Source organism: Fukomys damarensis, unplaced genomic scaffold, assembly GCF_012274545.1.
Source record: "Fukomys damarensis isolate Sample0158 unplaced genomic scaffold, DMR_v1.0_HiC HiC_scaffold_12, whole genome shotgun sequence".
Taxonomy (NCBI): domain Eukaryota; kingdom Metazoa; phylum Chordata; class Mammalia; order Rodentia; family Bathyergidae; genus Fukomys; species Fukomys damarensis.
This window is the reverse complement of record NW_022900924.1, coordinates 47,111,109-47,133,920: the sequence shown is the minus strand read 5'-3', so window position 1 is coordinate 47,133,920 and position 22,812 is coordinate 47,111,109.

Here is a 22,812-nt window from a genome sequence, read left to right as displayed (position 1 = left end):
GTTATGGAGCTGACAAGGCAGATGAAAAGCCATCTGCACACTGGGAATCTGGGGGGCTTTGTGGCTTAAGTCCAACTTCAAAGACCTCAGAACGAGGGAAACTAATGATATAACTCTGAGTCTGAGGTGAAATGCCTGAAAACTCAAGAGTTCACTTGAAGTTGAAAGGTTAGAGAATCCTGAGGTCTTAAATCCAAGGATTAAAGGAGAGTGTTTCCGTTCTTCATTAAAAAAAAAAAAGAGAGAGAGGAAACTGTTTTTTCTCAGGTCATTTTTTCTATACAGGCCTCCAATCTGTTAAACAATTTCTATCTCCAATGAGATTAGATCTTTCCTTACTCAGTCTATCGACTTAGATGCCGATCGCCTCCAGAAATCCCTCACAGATACACCAAGAAAAGATGCTATAGTTCTCTTGGCACACCTTAATCCAGTCAAGGTGACATTTAGAATTAACGTTCACACCTATTTTCAATATAATTAGGCAAGATTAAAAGGCAATTAATTTCTCTCACTCATAGTACCTTTCCAGTAGGAATTTTATCTATAATCTGTCTCAATCACTGAATATAGGTTAATACATTGATTCCAGAGTTTTAAGTGAAGAACAAAGTGAAATTGAAACCTTCACACTTAACATCCATAAGTAGCATACAGATATAGTTCCTATTTTGTTTCATTTCTGATTGCTGAATTCACACTTTGCCAGAGACAATAGTACTTACATGGTTACTAGAGTAAAATAACTCAAGAGAACTGTACACTAAGAACGCTGAAATAAATGAATCATTTTCAACACCTCTGTCAATGAGAAAGGAATTGAATATTATGCATAGGAGAACATATGGTCTATCTACCATGTGACAAACTGTATTTGTAAAATCAGGTTGAGAAATACATGCATATGTAATGCCCAGAAATCATGTACTCCTTTATCTTCATCAAAGGTAATAATCTTATATAAACATGCAGTTAGAATATAACCTTTTTAAGTTGAGATTTTCCTACATTTACTTTTTTGTTTTGTTTTGTTTTTTTTCTTTTTGAGGTACCAGAGATTGAACTCAGGACCTTGTGCTTGTGAGGCAGGCAGCAGCACCACCGAGCTAAATCCCTGGCCCTACATTTACTTTTTTGTCTCCATCCTTTGTTACAAGTAAATACCTTTCTACACAAACTGTTGGGATGACATTTTATTTATTTATTTCTACAGTTATTTATTACAGTGCACTATGTGTCAAGTAATACTTTGTAGGAGCTAGATATCTATGACAAATTCGTCACCATCCCTATCTTAAAGAATGTAGAGATTATGGTATGGATTTACATGTAGAATTTCATAAGCCAAGGAAGAATTAGCCATCAGAAGCGTATGCGCAATATGCCATAGGAACACAATTAGTCGGGAGGGAGGTAAGTCATGTCTACTGGACATGAACTAAAGGTTTATGGAGGCGATGGTGTTCATCTGGACACTAACACTGTCTGAAACTCCGGTGCCCCAAAATGGGGATGATGTGGTGTACCAAAGAGAGCACAGGGAACGGTGGCAGTCACGGAGGTATAAAGGGCCTTAGGTTTTGTTCATATAATAAGGAGCGTTGGGAATGTTTGGCATCCAAGTGCCTTCCTGGGGATGATGAGGAACTGCACTGGATGGCAGGTGCAGTCTGGATTGTGGAGGGCCTTGTACAGGACACACAAGGCACGAGATTTCATTCTAACTGCTGTGATGAGCTGTAAAGTGTTTTCAGTAAATAAATCTCACAATTGTAAGTTCCTTTTATGAAGAAAATGACTATGCAATCTCATGGAACTCATTTGTGTATGACTAGGCCATATAGGTTCTCAGATAAATTTTTTCCCTTTTTTTTTGTGCCAGGTTTGTAGTGCACATATCCACACCCCCAGCCCTCTCAGAGAAGTATTTGGAAGGAGGTATAATCACCTGCAAAAATTGGAAGCAGCTATACTATTCATGTGAGGGTTAAAAAGATCCCAAACTATAACAGTAGCAGTGCAATAAGAAAAAAAGAAGTGTCGGATGTAAAAATTACCAATAAAATTTTGGAGCAGTGGGAATTAGAGCATTTAAAGATAGCCCTATGGCTTAGTGTACACCAGATCCTCTCCCCAGATTCCTTCTGGTACCTTTATCATTTTTGTGTGAAAAGTGTATGAACTTATGTTCCTGTGGCCTGGCATTTATAATAACTGTCTGATGTCGGAAACCTCCCCCTTCCTTGCTTTAAACTGCAACATATCCGAAAGATGAACTATTTTGCAGATCTCCTGAGTGGAAGTCAGTGCTTTGACTAAAACTACACATTTGGTTGAGGCTGTTGTTGGTCCATTTTCATCTCCCACACTTACTTTCTGAGACTGCTGGAAAGAATCTATCCCGGTGCATGATTTTGGGATATTCAATTTTAAAAAGGGGTGTCAAAATTGCAGGCTTGGAGGAGAAATAAACTGAAAAAGGAAAAGAGGTTCTAGTCTTTAACTAACTATTTTTGAAACCTCAAATAATATATCCTATTGATTTATATTACCTTAGTGGAAACTAAATACCTTAAGTTGAAATTTGACGTGAAAGATAAGGAAAGGTATGACCAAAATTTTCAAAATTTTGGAAGAAATGGATGGATTAGGATGAAACAGAGGAAAACATGAGACTGCAGAGAGCAACAACCAAGGGAAAGCAATTCTGACTTGATTGCTGCCTTTATTCTATCATTAAATTGTCCAAAGGCCACATAGTTTCCTCTTGATGAAGTAGAGTCATGTGCATCTATCTGTGGGTGGTACAGATTCCTGAATCCCTTACAAGAGTGATTCTGCAGGCCCAGGGTGAAACATCATCATCTGAAATTTAAAGAAAGCACCAATTCACCATTCAGGCACCGAAGGGATTAATATCAGTAGTTCTCTAGGTATCGTTCCTAGACCATCTGCATGAGCATCACCTAAGAACGTCCTAGAAACATCAGTTTCAGCTTCTCCACAGACTTAGTGAATTAGAAACTAGGAGCATAGAAAAATAGTCCATATAAGATAAATCTGAAGAATACCAAAGTTTGAGAATCACTGAAAATAGATCAATTTCATAGCGATGTTTACATTTCTTTGTTTCTTTTGGAAGTGAAATTTTATACGTGTGATTTTTTTCCCCCTAGAAACAAACCTCATTCTAGCAGCATGAAAAGACTGGTAGTTTAGAGGTAGACATCATGGGCTCAAATTTCAGCTTCTCCACACTCTGTATGATTTTGTGGAATAATCTACATTTTTACAACTTAAAAATATAAAGTGTGATGACATGGTATATAAACAATAGGTAGAAAACTATGTAACAGGTTAGCATAGTGTATAACTCAAGGTAAGTACTTAGTAAGTGATAGTATTTTTTAAGGCAAACCTATAATCATTTTGATCAACTGCATTTCTAGAATTACATTACATTAATTTCAGTCTTCTGCAAGATTCTACAAGATTCTACAGGTATTGAGCTATAAGTCACAAAATTATGATTGCCATAAGGCATGCCAGTAAATTCTTATTTTAAATAAATAATTTTAATATGTGGATAAAATAATGCTTGCTTACAAGAATGGAATCTTAGGCTGAGTTATGGAGAATGTTTCAGTGAATTAGGAGAAGCTTTTTAAGGGCAAAATAGTAATTCTTCAAATATTCAAGACAATTGGAATATGAGATTTAACTAATTTGTAGATGGCACAAGTTAAATGATATTAAAAACGAAGGAAGAAAGAAGGCAAACAAAAAGGCCAGGTCATAGCTTTACATTTGAAATTACTTAACCTAGACCCTACCGTTATAGACACTCTAAACCCTTGAGAAATGACACGGTATCTAGTGGCTTTCTGCAGTGTCAGTTTCTCCAAATGGGCCTCCTTGTCCTCTCTCTGATTCCTTACTTTCATCCTTAGTAGTTAATTTCTTGTCCCTCTTGCGAGAAAAGTATCACATTTTATCCATTCTAGCAATGTCAGGCTTATATTCTGCATACTTTATAAGCTGAGAAACCAAATAACGTAAAATACGGTGAAAAGGAGGCATTTCTACTTGAGAGTCTGGCATGGTCTTGTGTGAGTGAAATTCACGATAGAGCCATGTTTATAATACCCTCTCAGTAAAGCAGCAATTTTCACTGATACCACTGTTGGTCACATGATAATATTCATAAAATTTAATATATCCAAATATTTGAAGCAATGTGTTTTCCATTGACCAGTCATGGCTCTTTCTGAATCTTGTTCTATTTTAATTCATTTTTATTTTCTTTTTATTTTTCTCGATTCTTTTTATGTCTCCTTGACCTCATAAGTTCTATTTTTCAAACCATTCTCATCATGAGATCCTCTCTATGTCATCAATTCCGTGAGATTTCCCTAATTTTTAACGAGAACTTGGCCTTGCTCCTGAACTCTAGTCTTTTAAATCCAGCTTGGCATCTCCATTTGGTAATCCAGAAGACATTTCAGAAGGGAAGCACTGAAAAATAAACTTCTGATTTCACTGCCCTACCCAACTGAAATTCTCAGTCTCCTCATTTCAGAGTCTTCAATTCGAATACATTGTTCACTCTGGCCTAAATACATTTAGAATACATCTACAGTTTGACCACTTATTTATCTACCCTAAATACCCACATAAAAAACTCTACAGAATCTTAAGGTGCGTGTTCTGTCTTAGTGAGTGTGCTTGTCATCTATACTTTATAGAATGTTGTGGATTTACTTTCAAATTCCCTTATTGAAAGCCCAGTCCCTCACTATAATCATATTTTGAGGTTACCAGTTGGGAGTAATTAGATTAAATGAGCCGAGAAGAGGGTGATCTCAGGATCGTATCGGTGCCTCTGTACGAGGAGACACTAGAGACTTTACTTTTTGTGCTGTGTCAGGATATGGTGTGCAGGTAGCAACCTGCAAGCCAGGGAGAAAGTCCTCCCCAGAACCTGTAAGTACATCCTGATCTTGGACTTCTAGCTTTCAGAGCTGTGAAAAATAGGTTTTTGTTGTTTAACAGAATAGGCTCAGTTTAATGTGTGTATCTAGTACCTCTTTCTATCCTTACTCAGCGTTATACAGGAAAATATTAAACACACCGAAGAGATTCCTATAAAGTATCTTACATTTGATTGGATAAAAGTGGATTACTGCAATTCCATTTTTGGAAAATCAAAGCAGGTAAAACAGCAAAAACAACATTTTAAAGCCCCCCCGCCATGGCCTCTGTTTCTTGAGCATTTCCCGTGCCTCTCTTTGGTTCCTATCTCCCATTACTACTCTTTTTGCTGTAGCTACATTGGATGTAAGCTTTTCGGGCAACAATACTTGTTTCCATGGCCCAGGAGGCTTTTCTCTAGATCTGTGCATGACATTTTTGCACTTTTGGATCTGCTCATCTTTTTTCATCAGGAGATGTTTGCGGTGTACGATGACCGCCTTCCTCGTGGGGAGCTGGCACACACACGTAGCACACCTCGCTGCCCTTTCTTATCCCCTTCCCCTCCCTGCCCCTGCTTCCATTGCTTCTTCCCCTTCCTTTTTGCAAAAGCTCTATCTACCTATTTCCTATCTGCATGAAAAGTTAAATCTCCTTTCCACGTTGCCTGGGTGTTTGCCTCGCTCTGTGCTCTTCTCTGCCCCTATTGCAACCATATGACGTACATTTCCTCACATTTGTTTTGCTCATTATTTTCTCTCTTGATTAGATTGGAAACTCCATGAAGGAAAGAAATAAGTCATTTTACTTATTGCTCTATTCACGTTATTGTCTTGAAGAATGCCTGGCACAGAGTAACATTAAATATTCTATCTGCTGAAAGGGTTAGATAAATTTTCATTTCAGTTGTGGATCGCTCTTTAGCTAGCATTTACATTATTCCTCAAAACTGTGAATCAACCTAATTAATCATTAAAGGCATACAAAAGATCCATTGAGTGACTTGCCTCTGGAGTACACTATCTGGCATATCTATTTACAGATACATCGTCAGACATTATTTACTTAGATACGCAGTGGTTATTTCCCCATCTGCAGTGGGAATTAATGTCTCTAGATTCATTATTGGAATGAAATGAGGCACTGTGTGTAAACGTGTGAAGTGCCTGCATCGTGGGACTCTGTAAAGTTAGTTTGTCTTTCTCAGCTGGGGCCTGCAGCGAGTACACTGGGATAAATGCAACTTGGAAATTCTGTGCAAATATTGTTGAGCATCAGTTATATAGACAGTATTTTTGTGAGAATGGATAAATAGTAAGAAATGAAAAAGACATGCATCTTGATTCAAAGACCTTTCAATTTAGGAGGAAAGCCATGTGGTTTATACTAATTCAAGGCAGTCTAGAAAAATAACATTGTATGGGAGGAAGGATTGTCTCTGAGTTCCAAGGCATCACTTTGGACTCTAATTTCATGAATTACAACTTGGGACTTTCTGTGCGGTGTGTTGCTTTTCTAAATTAATTCTACGAGCTGCAAATATAATCGTTAATCATAATTCAACCCCCAAAATCGGGAACATTAAATGAAGATGAGTGGTTGCAAAGATTTTAGTAAACTGCAAAGCTGTCTACAGATAGTGTTACTTGCATTTATGGAAACTGTAGAGAGCGCTTTCCGCCGTCCGCTCCCTGCTTTTCTTAAACTCTACATTGGATCGTATCTCACTCAGTCACCCTATTTGTCTGATTCCCACCAGTGAGACGAAAGTTCCTGACAGGCAGATTCAGTTTTTTAGTACCTATTTAATAAATACTGACGGAAGGAAGAAAGCCAAGGAAAATGAATGAATGGTTGTAACAGAGATATAAGCGTAAGAAGGGAATAATAAATGTCAACTTTCATAGAGGGATAAGGATAGAGAAGGCTACTCAGAGGTGGCATTTTTCATGCAGGTCTTGAAAGCTGACTTAAGAGTTTCACAGGCGAAGGCTAAAACAACATTATGGGTGCAGTAAAGTTTTTTTCAACTGGACTCCAAGGGTAGGATTTTAAGGACTCATAAACTGATTATGTAAGTTTATGTGTGTATGCATTTGTTTCCAAAACACCACTGTTTTCATCCTAGGCTCAGAGTTGTCAGTGTTGCATTATAAAGTTAAGAAATAAAAACTGGGCCCTAAAGAAGATTACTGAGACAGCCAGAGCATAAGTTGTTTGTCATAGGTATATTGTGGTCACTGCACACCACGAAATCTGAAAAATCAGAAATTTGATTTTTATTCTGAAAAGTAAGATAATTTTCTTATTCTTCTAAATCAAATGCTAGCTATCTTTTCCAAATGCAAATACTTTCACTCTTATTAAATACCACTCAAACTCAATCTTAAAGGAAAGAAACTTAAATCCCAATTGTTCATTCAAAACCATCCATTTTATTGTTTCACAACACTTTTAAGTCTACTCGACTCTCTGATTCTCACTTATCCTTTGTAGGATTTTGTCTTTGTTTCCAACTGAGTCCTGGCCTTGATCCCTATAGCAGAGAACAGCTGATTGCCTATGCTAGACCCAGCAGTAAATGCCAAGCTAAAGATGGGATTGAGAACACAGTGTTCGGAGAACAAGTTACAGCCTCATTTTAACAGAGTCAAAATTGTTCCTGCAGTTGAAGATAGCAATGATTATTATGCTGATTGCAATTCAGAATGGCTTTGCTTTTTATTCGTTTGCATTTTTTTATTGCTTATAGTCAAATGCTGATCATATTTTTCCTTTATATAACACATCACGTTACTCAGAAATTATAGAACCCACTTTAAATCATACAAAGAAGGGTATCCCAAAGCAGTCATTTTCATAGAAGGGTCTTTCCAGAGGGCGGACTGCTGCGTCACTTGCTGGAATCATGACACTCTTCCATGAACTTGGTGAGGAAGCAGCATTTTGGGCAAATAAAGGCTTATATTTTCAGCAATAGTTTCATAAACTGTCCGAATCACTTGTTTAGTGAATGAGGAAAGAAGTTTCACTTTTAATCTCACAAGATTCCACCCAAAAGAATGTGTCTTGCCTAACTCCTCCCCACTGGCTGAAGGAAGACACTCTGTGGTGTAGATATAAAAAAGGGGAGCAGAAATAATCAATACGGTAGAGATAGCTCTCCACATTTAGATAGCAGTTTTCAGTTCACAGAGTCCTTTTACACAGCGTGACATGCTGGGAAAAGAATGGAATTTGAATTCAGAGAAACCTGCAGCTGCTTAGTGGATCTGGAATTGAGTACTAAGGCAGTAAAATAATTTTCTCTCTAAATATCAGTGTTATGCTCTGGACAGAGGATCATCTTTTCACACAGTTGACATGTCAGGATCGTCCGTAGGATGGAGGCGAAACGAGACAGGGAAAGAGAAAGCTCTAAACTCTGAGTGCTCTCCGGACCTTAATCATCCTCCTCATCTCCATCACATCATTACTCTAATTTTGTGGAAGGGAATACAGTTTCCCGTTTAGTAAATGTGGAAGAAAAAAAGCATTGCATTTTAATCCTGTGGTTAGTAACTATTACATATGCAAATGCAGTTTTAATCACTTTATTTTAAAGAGAAAATATGAGGGAAAGTAAGGTAAAGCATAATTTTCTGTGAGACGGTTTTGTGAGAAGACAACTAGAGGGTGTGAAATGAGACTTTACCCTGAAGAGTGCAAAAATTACACTGAGCTCAATCCTCGAGTTGTAAGATAAGCAAACCTGATCTCTGTACTATAATTGTTTTTACTGGTAACCTCTAGGCCTACTAATCAAACACAGATTTATTGGAGTCCAAATCTCATTCTTCATCCAGGAGGAACGAGTGAGAACTAATGAAGAGACTGGAGATTTTTAATACACAGATATCTCAGGGAGATTACAGAATAAGGTTCACAAAAACACTCTGTGTAGTTGTCCAAATGCACACAGGGCAAGCTAGAGGTTCTATTTGCTGCTTAAAGATTATTATGATCTAGGCTTGAATCGAACACTTAAAGACACGAATGACGAAGAATGGGGGACAACAAAGACATGTAATAATGTGGCTGGTTTATGAGACTATTAAAGAATTTTGTACTGTTGAAAGATATTATCTAAAACTTGTAAATGAGGCAGAGAACCATTATAATTTAAATGCAATACTCAAGCATTGTGTGACGAAGGATTCCTAGAAATTATTGAATGTTCTAAGAGTCTTTCCTTTTGCCTGGGGACCAGATTTTGAGAAATTACCTGCTAATTTATATTTCTTTAAAATATAAAATATAGATGCAAATAATTTCTATGTTGATAAAAGCGTAATTCAAAAGGAAGTATTTATGGTCAAGAGCAATCTAATGGCAAAAAATGACTCCAGTTTGACTGTACAGCTTACTATATAAATCTCTACCTTCAGTTTCTCTTTAAACGTGACATTATTTTATTCATGAATTAAACTATTAGTGACTCATTATGCTGCCTATATAATTCACATTTTAAATCTTTTATAAAATTGACACTTTTGCTATTTTGTTACTTAACATCATCTATATAATTTTTTGCAAAATTCAAGCAAGTCACAATAAGGTTGGCAATTGTCTATGACTTTAATAGCATTTGACCTGTATTTCGCATTACTTTTCCCCCTTTTTCATTCCAATCTCCTTGACCTGTTTGTTGATAAGCAGCAGGATTATTCACATAACTGAATGAGGTAAGGCAGAAAATATTTGTAAAAGTTCAGTAATATTAAATATTAAACATCACAGAAGGTATCTGCACTAGCAAACATATTAAACTTTTTGACAAGATGGTAAAACAATAAAATCTGACATGGCACTAAAATAGCCTGAAAAAATCATCTCATACTACACACACACACACACACACACCCCGCTGAACATGTTAACAATCAAAAACTGTTCTTGTCAAAGAATTGAAGTTACACAGCAAACTACTACCCAACATTTAAGGAGACAGACAGGTGAATACAGAATTTGTGACTTAATACAGCCAAAGTCAGAAAACTGGGAACTTCTGTCTGGGGAGGAAAATGTGATCTATAATTGCCCAATTGCTAAAGTCTGAGCGAAGAAAATTTTAAGAGCCAAATACACCAGGGAAGACCCTTTCTTGAGGCGCGACATGAATTTCACCTCCAGGAGCCTGTGGTAGTTACAGCAGTGTGCTAGCTTGATTGGTGTTTGGATCTTCCTTGGGGATTGGTGGAGTACACTTCTGGCTGTGTCTTGGCTGGTCATGCAGGCATGACCTTGGGGTCTGTGGCTGGTCCCTTATCTTTTTCTCTCCGGTACTGCTCCCTGCTACCACAAACCAAGCATCTTTACTCTGTCACACACACACCACTATGTTTCTGTTTTGGAGCTAACCAACCATGGACTGAAGCTCCTGAAACTGTGAGCTAAAATTAAACTGCTCTTCTTTTAATTTGTAGGTGTTGGCTATTGTCTCTTATTTATATGATTTACTTTACTTAGCATAATTGCTAACAGAGTTACTCATGTTGTAATGGCAGGATCTCTTTCTTTTTTATGGCTGGATGATGTTCCACTGTGTGCATATATATATTTTTCTACATCCATTAACCCATTCACAGACACTTAAGCTTACATATCTTGGCAAGTAATCCAATTAAAATGGGGCCAATGATCTGAAGACACTTCTGAATTATATATATATATATATATATATATGATTATACATTATTTATATGATTTACTTTACTTAGCATAATTGCTAACAGAGTTACTCATGTTGTAATGGCAGGATTTCTTTCTTTTTTATGGCTGGATGATGTTCCACTGTGTGCATATATATATTTTTCTACATCCATTAACCCATTCACAGACACTTAAGCTTACATATCTTGGCAAGTAATCCAATTAAAATGGGGCCAATGATCTGAAGAGACACTTCTGAACAGAACACAAACAAATGGCCAATAAAATATATTTAATTGTCTAAACATAATTATCTGCGAAGGAAATGCAAGTCAAAACTGCTGAGCAGGGCGCTGGGGGAAGAGGACAGCTTGCTAGAATGGTGACAGGAGAAGGGTGGATAGATACTTTCACTACCTGCTGTATGTGAGTATGTACGTATAGAAATGTTTCAGTGAACCCCAGTAATACATGCAGTTCATGCGTGTTAATAAAATCGGATACTTGAAAAGAAATACTATATCAAGTTGAATATTAGTTGTACTTTTCTTTTCTGACCTTGACCCGCCGACGGCCCAGCATGTTAGGTGTACTTTTAATAGCAGACACAACAGAGCAAGAGGATACAGCAAATTTTCAAGCTGTGATATAAATTTTATAAAATCTATAGTATGCCTGAAAAGTACCCCTTACCCTATTAGATATGACGCCCTATCTCAAAGTAACTATTATAAGAGTGGTTCTGGAAGACACCTCGACAAGTAGTCCAATCACACAACAGAAAGCTTGGAGATGGGTGTAAATCTAGAGCAGTGGAGAAAAGGAGAAATGATTTAAAAGTCCATGCTAGAGGTAAAATGCTCAAGGTAATATAAAATGCATAGAGGAGCGCACACTGTAATCTTGAGATGGGAGATAAAAATGACTTAGAGATTACAAAAGGAAAAAACTCAAGGCAAAACTGTATCCAAATTAAGACTTTTTTCCTATTATAGGATACCAGGAAGGAAGGAACAGATCTGGGAGAACAGATTTCACCGTGTAAAGCAATATGAAATAAGACTCTAAAGTATTTAAAGAACTTTATATAAGGAAGAAAATGATGGAAAATTTCATAAACATAGGTAAATTCTAAAAGAGGACTCTGGTATTTTTCCTGTTGCTCTAGTGCCACAAGGAATTCAAATTGAAACACCAAGCATGCACCATTTATACATACCACATCCATAGAGAGACAGAGATGGAAACAGCCAGTGACAGACACGGAGAGAGAGACACACAGAAGGAGATTGTGTCTTTGCAAAGACAACAAAGATCTGGGAAACAAATGCCACGAGTGATATCCAGGGTTCCACTTCCTGTACATAAGAATTTGACCTTATACAATTGCAGCGAAGGATTAATCTGTCTACATGAAGCTTTGGTTCCTGCATCTGTGTTGGGCCCGAAGAAAAGGAAGTCTGAAAGGAAAGACAGGGTTCTAAGTCAAAGAGTTGCAAGGGTAGGTTGAAAACCAGAGACGGCAAACTGGAACGTGGGTTGTCTCACATTTTCTCAAAACTCCCAATGCTCCTGTCCCAGGCATCAAGGGGCTTGAGAAGGACACATTGAGGAGCTGAATGGAGGAGCCACGGACTATATGCTGCCCCTACAAGGAGTGAGCCTGCAGCTTTCACTACATTTGAGAGCTTTAGCAGCCCTGGAGTCCATTATCCCGAACTCTACTACAAGAATAATATACTTTCTGTGGCTCTTCTGACTTCAGAAAGTCAAGTAAGGAGTCTTTTGTGGTCTATATCAAGCCAGCCCAAGCACAGAAAGAAATTCTGGGAAATACAATTTTGGCTTCAAGGAGATGACCCAATACACAGTTCCCACAGATTGCTCCTTGCCTTCTTGGCATCCATTTATATATTCCTTTTAAACATAGTTGATTTAATTTCCAAATTAAGACAATAGAAAAGCCATGTCCTTCCCAAACTTAATGTAATTGTATTTCTTGAACTAAAAATATACAGCTCTCTTCCGAAGGGAGGAGACACAGTTCCTTTACTTATCTCTGGGTGACATTAATTTCTCTTTTAGCTGAGCCACATTCTGCGTTTGATGTGCTAATTATAATATAAATACCGAGATGTAAAGTTAACTATCATTAATATATTGTATAATAAAATCATAGAGGAGCAGGAAAGGAGAAGGAATTAGTTGATATATGCACAAGGGTACATATTTCATAAGGAAATAAGAGAAATATGCTCACTAATACCCATAATCAACCACATGGACATAGCTGGTAATTATAAACACGTATTTCTACTACCTATGCTATGTACTCTTTTTGGTTTAAGCAAGCTCCTTAGCTAGCCTTAGCTCCTTGCTCAATGGAATGACAAAATCTGGGCTATTGATATATCCCTCTGTATTGGATTGTTGTGTTTAATTGACTTTAATCACAACTCAGGATCTCTGGAATTGCAGATGTTTTAGTCCTTTCCTTCCCTGGAGAATAGCAACCCATTTTCCCCTTGTTGGTTAGGACCAATTACTCCACTAGAGACATAAATCCCCTTTTCCATCTATATTCTTTGGAACAAGGAGCACTATCTGTCCAGGAGGCGTTATCTCTCTCCACTTTATGGAAACCACTGCAGACTGTGCCAGTAGAAGGGCTGCTATATCATCTGCTGAAACTTAGTTTCTTTGAAAATTAGGATTTCTAGAGCAATATAGTCTAAAGATGACTAAAAAGACAGAATTTGCTAACACCTCATAAGAGTAATCCTGAGCACAACCATTTCCCTTTGATTTTCAGATTTACATAGAATAATACTGGATATGGATTTCTAATTTAAATGACATACTGTAGCTCAGAGGACATTACTCTGTGCCTTTAAGGTGTGACGATATAACTGTCTTCAAGTAGCCACCTCAGTATTCCCTTAGAATTGTGATAAATGTAATTGCCATTGATTACACAAAGAGGTCCCTGTCTAACTTTACATAGAGTCAGTTGAATTTTTTCTGTTAGAATCAATGCTATATATAAAAAAATGATAATAAGTAAGGTATGCAGTAAGTCTTACCATAAGTCTACAGGTAGTTGAGGCAGAAACATTGTGGGTAGGGAAGGCAAGGCATTATCCAGAGTAAACGTCTGGTGAGACCAAAAGCTCACTTGTTTCTCAGTAGAACTGGTCCTAGGTAATCAAACTTACATATGGGAACTGGTAGGTTATATGGCTTTCCTGCAGATTGGTGCCTTATCAGGAACTCAGAACTGGGTGAGATTGCTGACATCCTGGACACATGGTAGCCTCAAGCTAGGTCAGCCTTTATGAGTAGCAGTCAGTATTGCTGAGCTCAAGTGAAACCCGTCTTTGTCAACATGACCACTTAATTGTGAGTTCTTGGGAAAGGGCAGAATAGATGGAAAAAGGTGAACAGATGTTGATGGAATAATTCTATTTACCTTAGCATCTTCTGTTTAGGTTGCTTTTTAATGAGAATGCACTTTGGAATAAATCCCTTCAAATTGTTTGACTTTTTACTGCAGTGAAAGATTTTGAGTTAATTTTTGTGAAATATTTAATGTCCATGTCAAGATATTTCTTTAGAAAATGTGGATATCTGTTTCAGTACCACTTATCGAAAAGACCACTCTTTCTCCTTTGAATTGCTTTTGTGTCTTGGTCAAAATTAGTCGACTGTGCTCATGTGGCCTGTTTCTAGGCTTCCTATTCTTTTCTATCAATCTCCTTGTTTATCAGTGGCACTGTATTTTGATTAATGTAGCTTGATAACTGGGTCTTTAAGCCAGTCCTTTGACTTTGCTGTCTTTCAGTATTATGATATCTATTCTGAGTCTTGTACCTTTAGAATCAGGTTTATATACCCACGGAGTGATTTTATGAAACTTAAATCATGATTATTTTGTGTTGATCTATCAAACTAAGAATTATATCCATAATATTGAGCAATAGACATGCTTTTGAACTCTGCCTGGAAACACAGAGATGAGGTAAGAACGCATAAAGAATAACAATAAGAAAAAACTGGCAAAATATTTGAGCAGATCCTTACCAAATATGATATCCACATGGCGAATAAGCATATAAAAATGGGCTCAATGTAACCTGGCATTAGGTAAGTATAAATTAGTTACAATGACCACTGTCTATCCTTTTCAATGGCTAACATTCAAAACACTGACAACACTAACTGCTGTCGGAACATGAAGACATGGAGGAAGACTGACATGAGATCGAGGCCAACCTGGGCTACACAGTAAGTTCAAGGCTGGCCTGAACTACACAGTAAGAGCTTGTCTCAAAAAAAAAAAATAGATAAAAGTAAAAAGAACATGGAATAATGGAAACTCATCTTTATTGTTTGTGGGAACATAGAATATAGCCCTTTGGATAAGAAAATTTGGGGATGTCCTATAATCTAAACATATTATTAACATTTGATACAACAATTACCTTTCTAGGTATTTTTCCAAATGTGTTGAAAACATATACACACAAAAACCTGCATATACATGTTTGAAAGAGATATGTGCATAATTTCTAGAAGTTTGAAGAAACCAAGTTTTTTTTAAAGACAGTAAACAATCTGGTATGTCCATGTGATGAAATAGTACTCGGTGTTGAAAAGAAATGACATACCAATCCAAGAAAAGACGCGGAGAAGTTTAAATGCATATTGTGGAATCCTGCTGCAGGCCAAAATGCTACGTGTTACCTTTCTGTCTCGACTTTCTTAAGCAGTTACAAAAGACTTACTCACAGGCCTCTTTGGAGAAAGCTTCTCTCAGCAAGCCATACGAGCTACACAGTCTGAAAGGATTGGCACACAGGATCAGACTCTCCACCCCGCTGGCCGGCCTGTTCATGTGCTCATCTGTATTCCTAGTCCATGACCACCCTACTGCGGGACCTGGAAGATACTTCTCCATTCTGACTTAGCATGCAGTGCTTTTCCACTCCTAATTCTTTTGCTTCTCACAATCATCCCACCAGGCCCATGAAACAGCAGGGGCCTTTTGTTCAGGCTGCCTCGGCAGTGAGACGATTCTCCCATCTGCACGCTCCCATTTCACCTTCCGCCAGCACCATTCCACAGAGAAAAATGGAACATGGAGAAAAATGGGACACGGAGACAACCGGTATTTTTTTCCTGTTTAACCTCTGGCTTATCCAATGCAGTAAGAGAGTAAAGGCTCACCACTTACGGTAATTTTGGCTTGTCGTCTTAACGGACCACTTCAACATCTGTCGCCTCAGTCCTTTTCAGCTCAACTCTTGACACACAGTGCTTAGCAAAAGAAACTGGTCTAAAAAGGCTATATTTGTACAATGTGATTCCCAAATAATGACATCTGGGAATGGTGAAGCTGTACAGTCAGTACAATACCAGTGGTTGCCAGGGGTTCAAGATGAAGGGTTGACTAGGTGGGACTCAGGGGTCTTTTAGGACAGTGAAACTATTCTGCAAAATACCGCGATAATAGATGAAAATATATGCATGTGTCAAAGCCATTGGAAATGTGTAACACAGAGTTAACCTTAATGTAAACTGTGGATTTCCACTATTAATAATGTATCAGTGATAATTTTGAAGAGTACATATTCCACTAGGCAAGATGCTGATGATAGAGTCAACTGTTAGGAAAGTGGTGAGGAGTTGGGAGAGATGGGTGTATGAGAACTCTCTAAACTATCCCTGCAATTTTCTGTAAGTTCAGAAGTGCTGTAAAAATTAAAAACACTAATTAAGGAATTATACCTACTAAGAAATTTTTCCATTATTACTCCCCTTCAGGGCCACCCTGATGAGAATATAGTACTGGATCTGCTGCCAGGCCATATTTAATTTTCTGCAGTCATTAGTCATAGGGCATTGTCCTTGACACCATAGTTGTAGGTGAAGAGGGAGGAAGTATATGCACGAATATGGGACACAGTCACCTCTGTCATTTATCGATATGACTTGCTGAAGAGGCTGTCAAACCAACTACTTCCCCTGGATGATGGAAAGCTTCTGGGAATGCTCTACTTTGTGATGTGGAAGGAAAGGTGATACCCAGTGTCTAATGAATATCCAGTCACACCGCAACATGTTGACCCATGGTTAAACACGTGCCTCTGCTAAGGCTGGGAGGAAAAATCAGTAGGAACACGAAAACTATTTAAAGCTAGTTACCAAAAAGAAAACAGTTGTCTGTAGGAGATACCATAGCTCCTCTCTAATATCCTGAGTCTATATTGTACCTAAGTCAACTGCAGATATCTCTCTTATTCTAAACTCTGCTTCAAACTGTCAGCTTTCTGGGTTATTCATTTTAATGGAATGTAACTAACTGCCCAAGTAAAATGGACCAAAATTCAAAGAATGATACTTGATATTGCACTTTTCTTAGTGAACAGAAATAGGTATTTGTCCTTAATCTTGGAGGGGCTATCCTGCCATGCTCTGGATTATTAGGTCCCTACAAATATTACCGATCCCAAGGCCACTCATTTTTGTGGAAATTATTTCCAACTGACCAATAAATCTCTTTGACTGACTGTACCAGATCCAGAGCTTTCTGTTGGTCTATGTTGTCATTGGGTTGAATTATCAGAGGCAGAAATAGCTAGATATGCCTTGCATCCATGTTGTACTGATTTGAAGCTGCTGTTACTGTCACTGTGCCTATTCCATCCATGTGGTCTTCATGCCAGTTCTGGGTTGACTAACAATCAATGTTGGATAATGTTAACTGGCTGAGACATTTCATCTACTTGTTCAGTTTCATGGTGAATGTAGACAGGTGGTCTGGAAATTTTACTCTTTGTGCTCAGTCCTTGAAATACATCCACCTACCTTTATCCCTGACTCGCTTAGCACTGATCTAGTTCTTTTCCTTCTAGGTCTCCAACCAGATGACCAAACCATTGGCCACGGCCTACGATTCTACATACTCTCATTTTAAATTGATTTTGCTCTTATGCAAAGTACACAAACAGGTGCCTTTCTTTCAGTTCTGCCCCTTGGGAGTCACCATTCATTTTTAGCTTGCACTCATGTTCCTAGCCAAACCATCTGGAAACCAAGTTTGAGTATTTTCCTCTTCTTTCTGCTGCTCTCACCAAACATCTGATTTTTGCAAGTCCTTCTGCTGTTTATAATTTGATCATATTTATTGTTTATTCTGGTTTTATGGGGTTTTCTGGCTCTTACATTGTTAAAGATGATATTCATGGAGTAATTTTTACTATACTATGTGGACTCTTGGTGTTCAGGAGGTTAGCTTACATTGATAGTGATAGTATAATTGTATTGCTATATTAGTTTGCAAAATTTTCTTGAAGAATCCATAAAAAGAAGATGAAAATGTTTGGTATTCGATGGCTATGCAGTTGTATCAAAGGCAATCATATTACAAGACTAGAACTGTGTTAGTAATGCTTATATCTTCTGTGAATTATTATGGAGTTTTAGCATCTCTATTTCTTATTTAAGATATATTACATGTGTGGTACCTAGTGCTTATTCCCAACCATATTAGCTTTCAAATATGAGAAACTGTTGAAAGAAAACTTCATTTAGTACTGTAGATAAGAGGGCAATGTATTGCTGAAATTTAATTTGCCAATTTTATATCATAGGCACTTTAATAAAGTTTATATCCTTATAATCTCATTTTGCAAAGCAATTGCAATTTAAATGAAATTCAGATAACAGAATTTTTTTCTAAATATCAATATCTCTTTCACTGACTTATTTTAAATAGAAAATATGCAATCACATTACCAATTTCATAAGATGTGTCTACTGTGCTTCTCATAAAATCAATAGACATCTATTATTTTTGAATGTCATCTTTTTGACAGTGTCGTGGAAGACAGCTCTTCATTCCTTCTTTCAATACCCTGTACCATTTTATAACACATTACTTAAAAAGCAGGAACAAAGGAAGCATAATTTCTACTTTCAAGGAGTTAATTCTAGAGAGCAATTCACATAATCAAATGAACGACTGAAAGGAATGTGCTGAATATTCTGATGTTTGTAATCTCCTGATAAATATGGTACTATGTCTTCAAATTAACCTTCTAGCACTCTCTTATTCACTCTTTAATTCTGAAACATTAACCTGCATTCTAGTCCTTGAACAAAGCAAGCAGATTTGCATTTCAGGGACGGCATCATGAAGCCTGTATCCAAATCTATACCTATCACAGATATGGCCATAGAGGTCTATGGGATTTTAAGAAAAAACTGTGATACCCACTGACTGAAAAAGTAATCAGATCATAGTTAAAATTCTGTATTACGTTGTGAAAGAACTTGGGATTCAGAATCTAAAAATGTGGATTTTTATTTTGGGCAAGCCAATTTTCTTTTTCTTTTCCTTTTTTGGTACTGGGGCTCCAACTCGGAACTTTGCACTTGTGAGGCAGGCAGGAGAAAGGACAAGCAATTCCCAAGCTTAAATTCTCCATTCCATATAGTAAGCTATATTCCCCCATCTATAACATTTTAACAAGATGCAGAAAATAATTCCTAAACTCTCTTCTGAAATATTACTTCAGTAATAATTTGAAGATTGCAGCTAAGCTAGAGACAGTTGCGTTTCCAGGCCATGAAGTAATGCTCATGTAAAACTTTGGGTCAAAAAGAAAAACAATCAAGCTTTGCATCGCTTACTGCAATTGTTCCGGTTGGAGCCTAAAACCAGGGAAAGCATTTTGGTTCCACTTTCTACCGTGGATCAACACACGGGGCTAAGGTCAGGTGGATGAGCACAGATGTGGGAGTCCTCTCAGTGCTGCACATAACCCCAAAAGATTTATGAGCGCTGGGGTTTAGGAGGACAAGAGGGAAAGGCTAGGACTGGAAAAGCTCTGAGAATTGGGATAGACTGGGGAAAAGAATCCTCAAGGTTTCCCTCCCTTATGTGCAAAGTGTTTGAGAAGCCTTTGAAACAAGAGTTCTATAGGGGGCGGGGATTTAGCTCAGCTGTTCGGTGGCCTTCCTTGGAAGTGCAAGGAGTTCAATCCCTGGTACCAAAAAAAAAAAAAAAAAGGTTCTAGGAATGGAAGCGTTGGAGCTATGAATGCAAACAGTGATGACCCTGACAAACAGCTGGAGAATGGATGAGTCTCCAACTGCGTGTCCTTTCGGAGACCTCGACGCACTGATTGCACACCAAGTCTGCAACGAGAATGGTAAGTAAAGCCTGTGTGATTGCTCGTGGTCAGGCCTGGAAAAATTACACGGAAGTTTTTAGCCAGGGCCATAATTCTCAGTTAATGAGGCTTGCATGCATCTCATTTCAGGATCGAGAAACGTGTACAGTTCATCCTTGTTGTCTGCAGATTCCGTGTTTGTGAAACTATTGCCTTGCTAACACTCACTGTCTACACTGCGTGAGTCTGCAGGGTACTTTCACGGTTTCTGTGGACATCAACAGAAGAGTCAAAGTTTCCACTTACTGAACGTGTGTATTCCCAGGTGAGGTCCAGCCTCTTCGTGTTGGCTCGCATGTTGTTGGAAAGTGAGTTTACTTTTCATAGTCATGTTGGTGCAATGTTTTCCGCATTGTTGTGCATTTTGGGGAGGTGGTTCTTCTTCATTACTGCTGTCTGATAAGTCTCTCTCTAGTTAGGTCAGCTGTTGTGTTGGGAGCATAACCTAGTAGTGTTGTATGGAGATCCGTGTGGCAAGGAGCCCAAACAAGCTGGCTAACACCCGGTGAGAAGCTGCGACTCCTTGACAGCAACCATGTGGGAGAGGCATTTTCTGGACCATCTTCCAAGATCACTCCAGCCACATAAGAGATGTTCGGGCAGAGACAGCCAACTGAGCAGGCTACTGAATTTAAGCCCAGAGAAAATTGGACAGGTTAAGTGTTTACTGTTCAAGCCACTAAGTTTTGGGGTCATTTGTTACACAAAAATGGCCACTGTAAAAGTGTACGATTTCCAGTACTTTCTGCAACCTACATCAAACCATCAAGTATTCTGACTTCTGGAATGATTATTTAAATAGCCAGTTCTCCTCCTAAATGTTATGGCACTTTAGAAAATTTATCTTTTCTTTCTGAATGCTTTAAAGATTTTTTTTGTTTACATTCAAGTTTATTAAGCATAATTCATGTTTATGAGTTAGGTAAGCATAGGCTATTTGAAAATTGGAATTTCTCGAATTATTGAATAATACCTTTCATTAAAATTCTTTACCTCATCTTTTTAAAAGTTTCATGCTAGTCAGTTTTCTGTCGAAATGACAAACCTCTTGAGATATTAACTTCTTCTTTTTCTTTCTTTTTCTTTGTTTTTTGAGACAGGGTCTCACTATGTAGTTGAGACTGACCTGGAACTCACTAGGTAGCCCAGGCTGGTCTCGAACTCACAGGGATCCTCCTGCCTCAGCCTCCGGAGTGCTGGGATTACAGGCATGCGCCACCACACCCAGCAAGATATTAACTTCTAAAAAGGACAAGTTTACTTTGGCTTACATTTTTGGAGCTCCCTGCCTAAAACTGAGTAGACCCATTGTTTTGGGCTTCTACTACAGGTGTCCATGGCGATGGTGGGGAGTTGTGTGGCAGAGCAAACAGCCCATGTCACAGCCAGGAAGCAAAAGAGAGAAACAGGCTGTGGTCAAACAGTTCCTTCCATGGGCCTTTCCCCAGTGACCTAATGACCTCTTGCTGTGCTCCCCTTGTACCTTCCTCTTAACACCTCCAAAAGAAAAAATCTTGGATTCATGGGTCTTTAGGGGACACTTATCCAAATGATAGCAGACGGTATTCTAACTTTAATGGATTTGTCATTTTCCAACAAATGTTTTATATCTTTGCATGCCTTCATTGAATTATTTCTCCAGAGTTATCTAGAGCTCAGCCATTCTCTTTTCAAAAACATTTAAGGCTATATAATTCATTTGATATTTAATATAAATTCATTTATTCTTATTTTCAGAAATATATCTTGTTTCTTTATAAAGTTTCTCAGTCAGTCTACAGTCTGATGCTAATTTTGCTATATTTTCAAGCTATTTCTATATCCGCTCAAAGTATAAACATGCTTGTATTATGTTTTACTGATAATTTCATTTTAATTATTTGATGATCCAATTGTGGCATCGGATTTTTCTGTTCTCTTCCTCTCGTGCTTAATTGGACATTTAGTCTTTTGTATTATAAATGTATATTTCCTGAATGTTTATTGATGGAAGTTATTTGTTGGCTGTGTGGTTGGTGGCTGTGTTCTGGCTCAAAAGCTTCATTGGTTTTTCTCTGGCTGGTAATGGTATCTGAGAAATATTGATGGGTGCAGAGCAAAATTTAGAAAAGATTTATGCATATTAATCTCTCCAAGTGTACCCAAAACATGACATTTTTGATCATTGTGCTTTAATGGTGTCTAAGGAGTTAACTAGAGAAGATGGACTCTTTGTTATGTTAATCAGCCTTCTCCTTAGCCACATTTGCTGTCAGCTGAGTAAAGTCACAATTACTGTATCAATAATGATAATATATTTATTTCCTAGTGATGCAATCACACAGCCAAACTGTTGATCATTATCCAAGGGGTTTACACTCTAAGTATTCTAGCGAATTCCTAAAACTGTGGCTATATGAGTTAGATAAATACCATGATTTTTGTATACGCATGAACCTACAATTAAATTTAATTTGTAAATTAGAGACAGTAAGAGAATTACAGCAATGATGAATAAAACAGGGCAACTGTAAGAGTTACACTAAAAACCTTAAAATACTAGAGTTTACTTCTGAAATATTCCATTTAATCATTTTGGAAAGAGAGAGATAGACTTTTTTGAGATGAGGAAGTGGGCAAGTGAAAACGGAGACATGGGAGGGCAGACAGGAGAAGGATAGGGTAGCAAAGTCACCGAATAGTATATATAAATATATCATATCATTCTAATATGTAAACACTATATATCCCCAAGTAAAAGTAATTATTATGCATTTCAAGCATATGCTAATTAAATAACAAACTTTGGACCGTGGTTGACCATGAGAAACTGGAACTACAGAAAGCAGAACCGCAGGTAATGGAGGCGATTATGTCATAAATTGGGAGGCTCAACGTCAAAGCAACATCACCTCACAGTTCCAGAGGCCAGCAG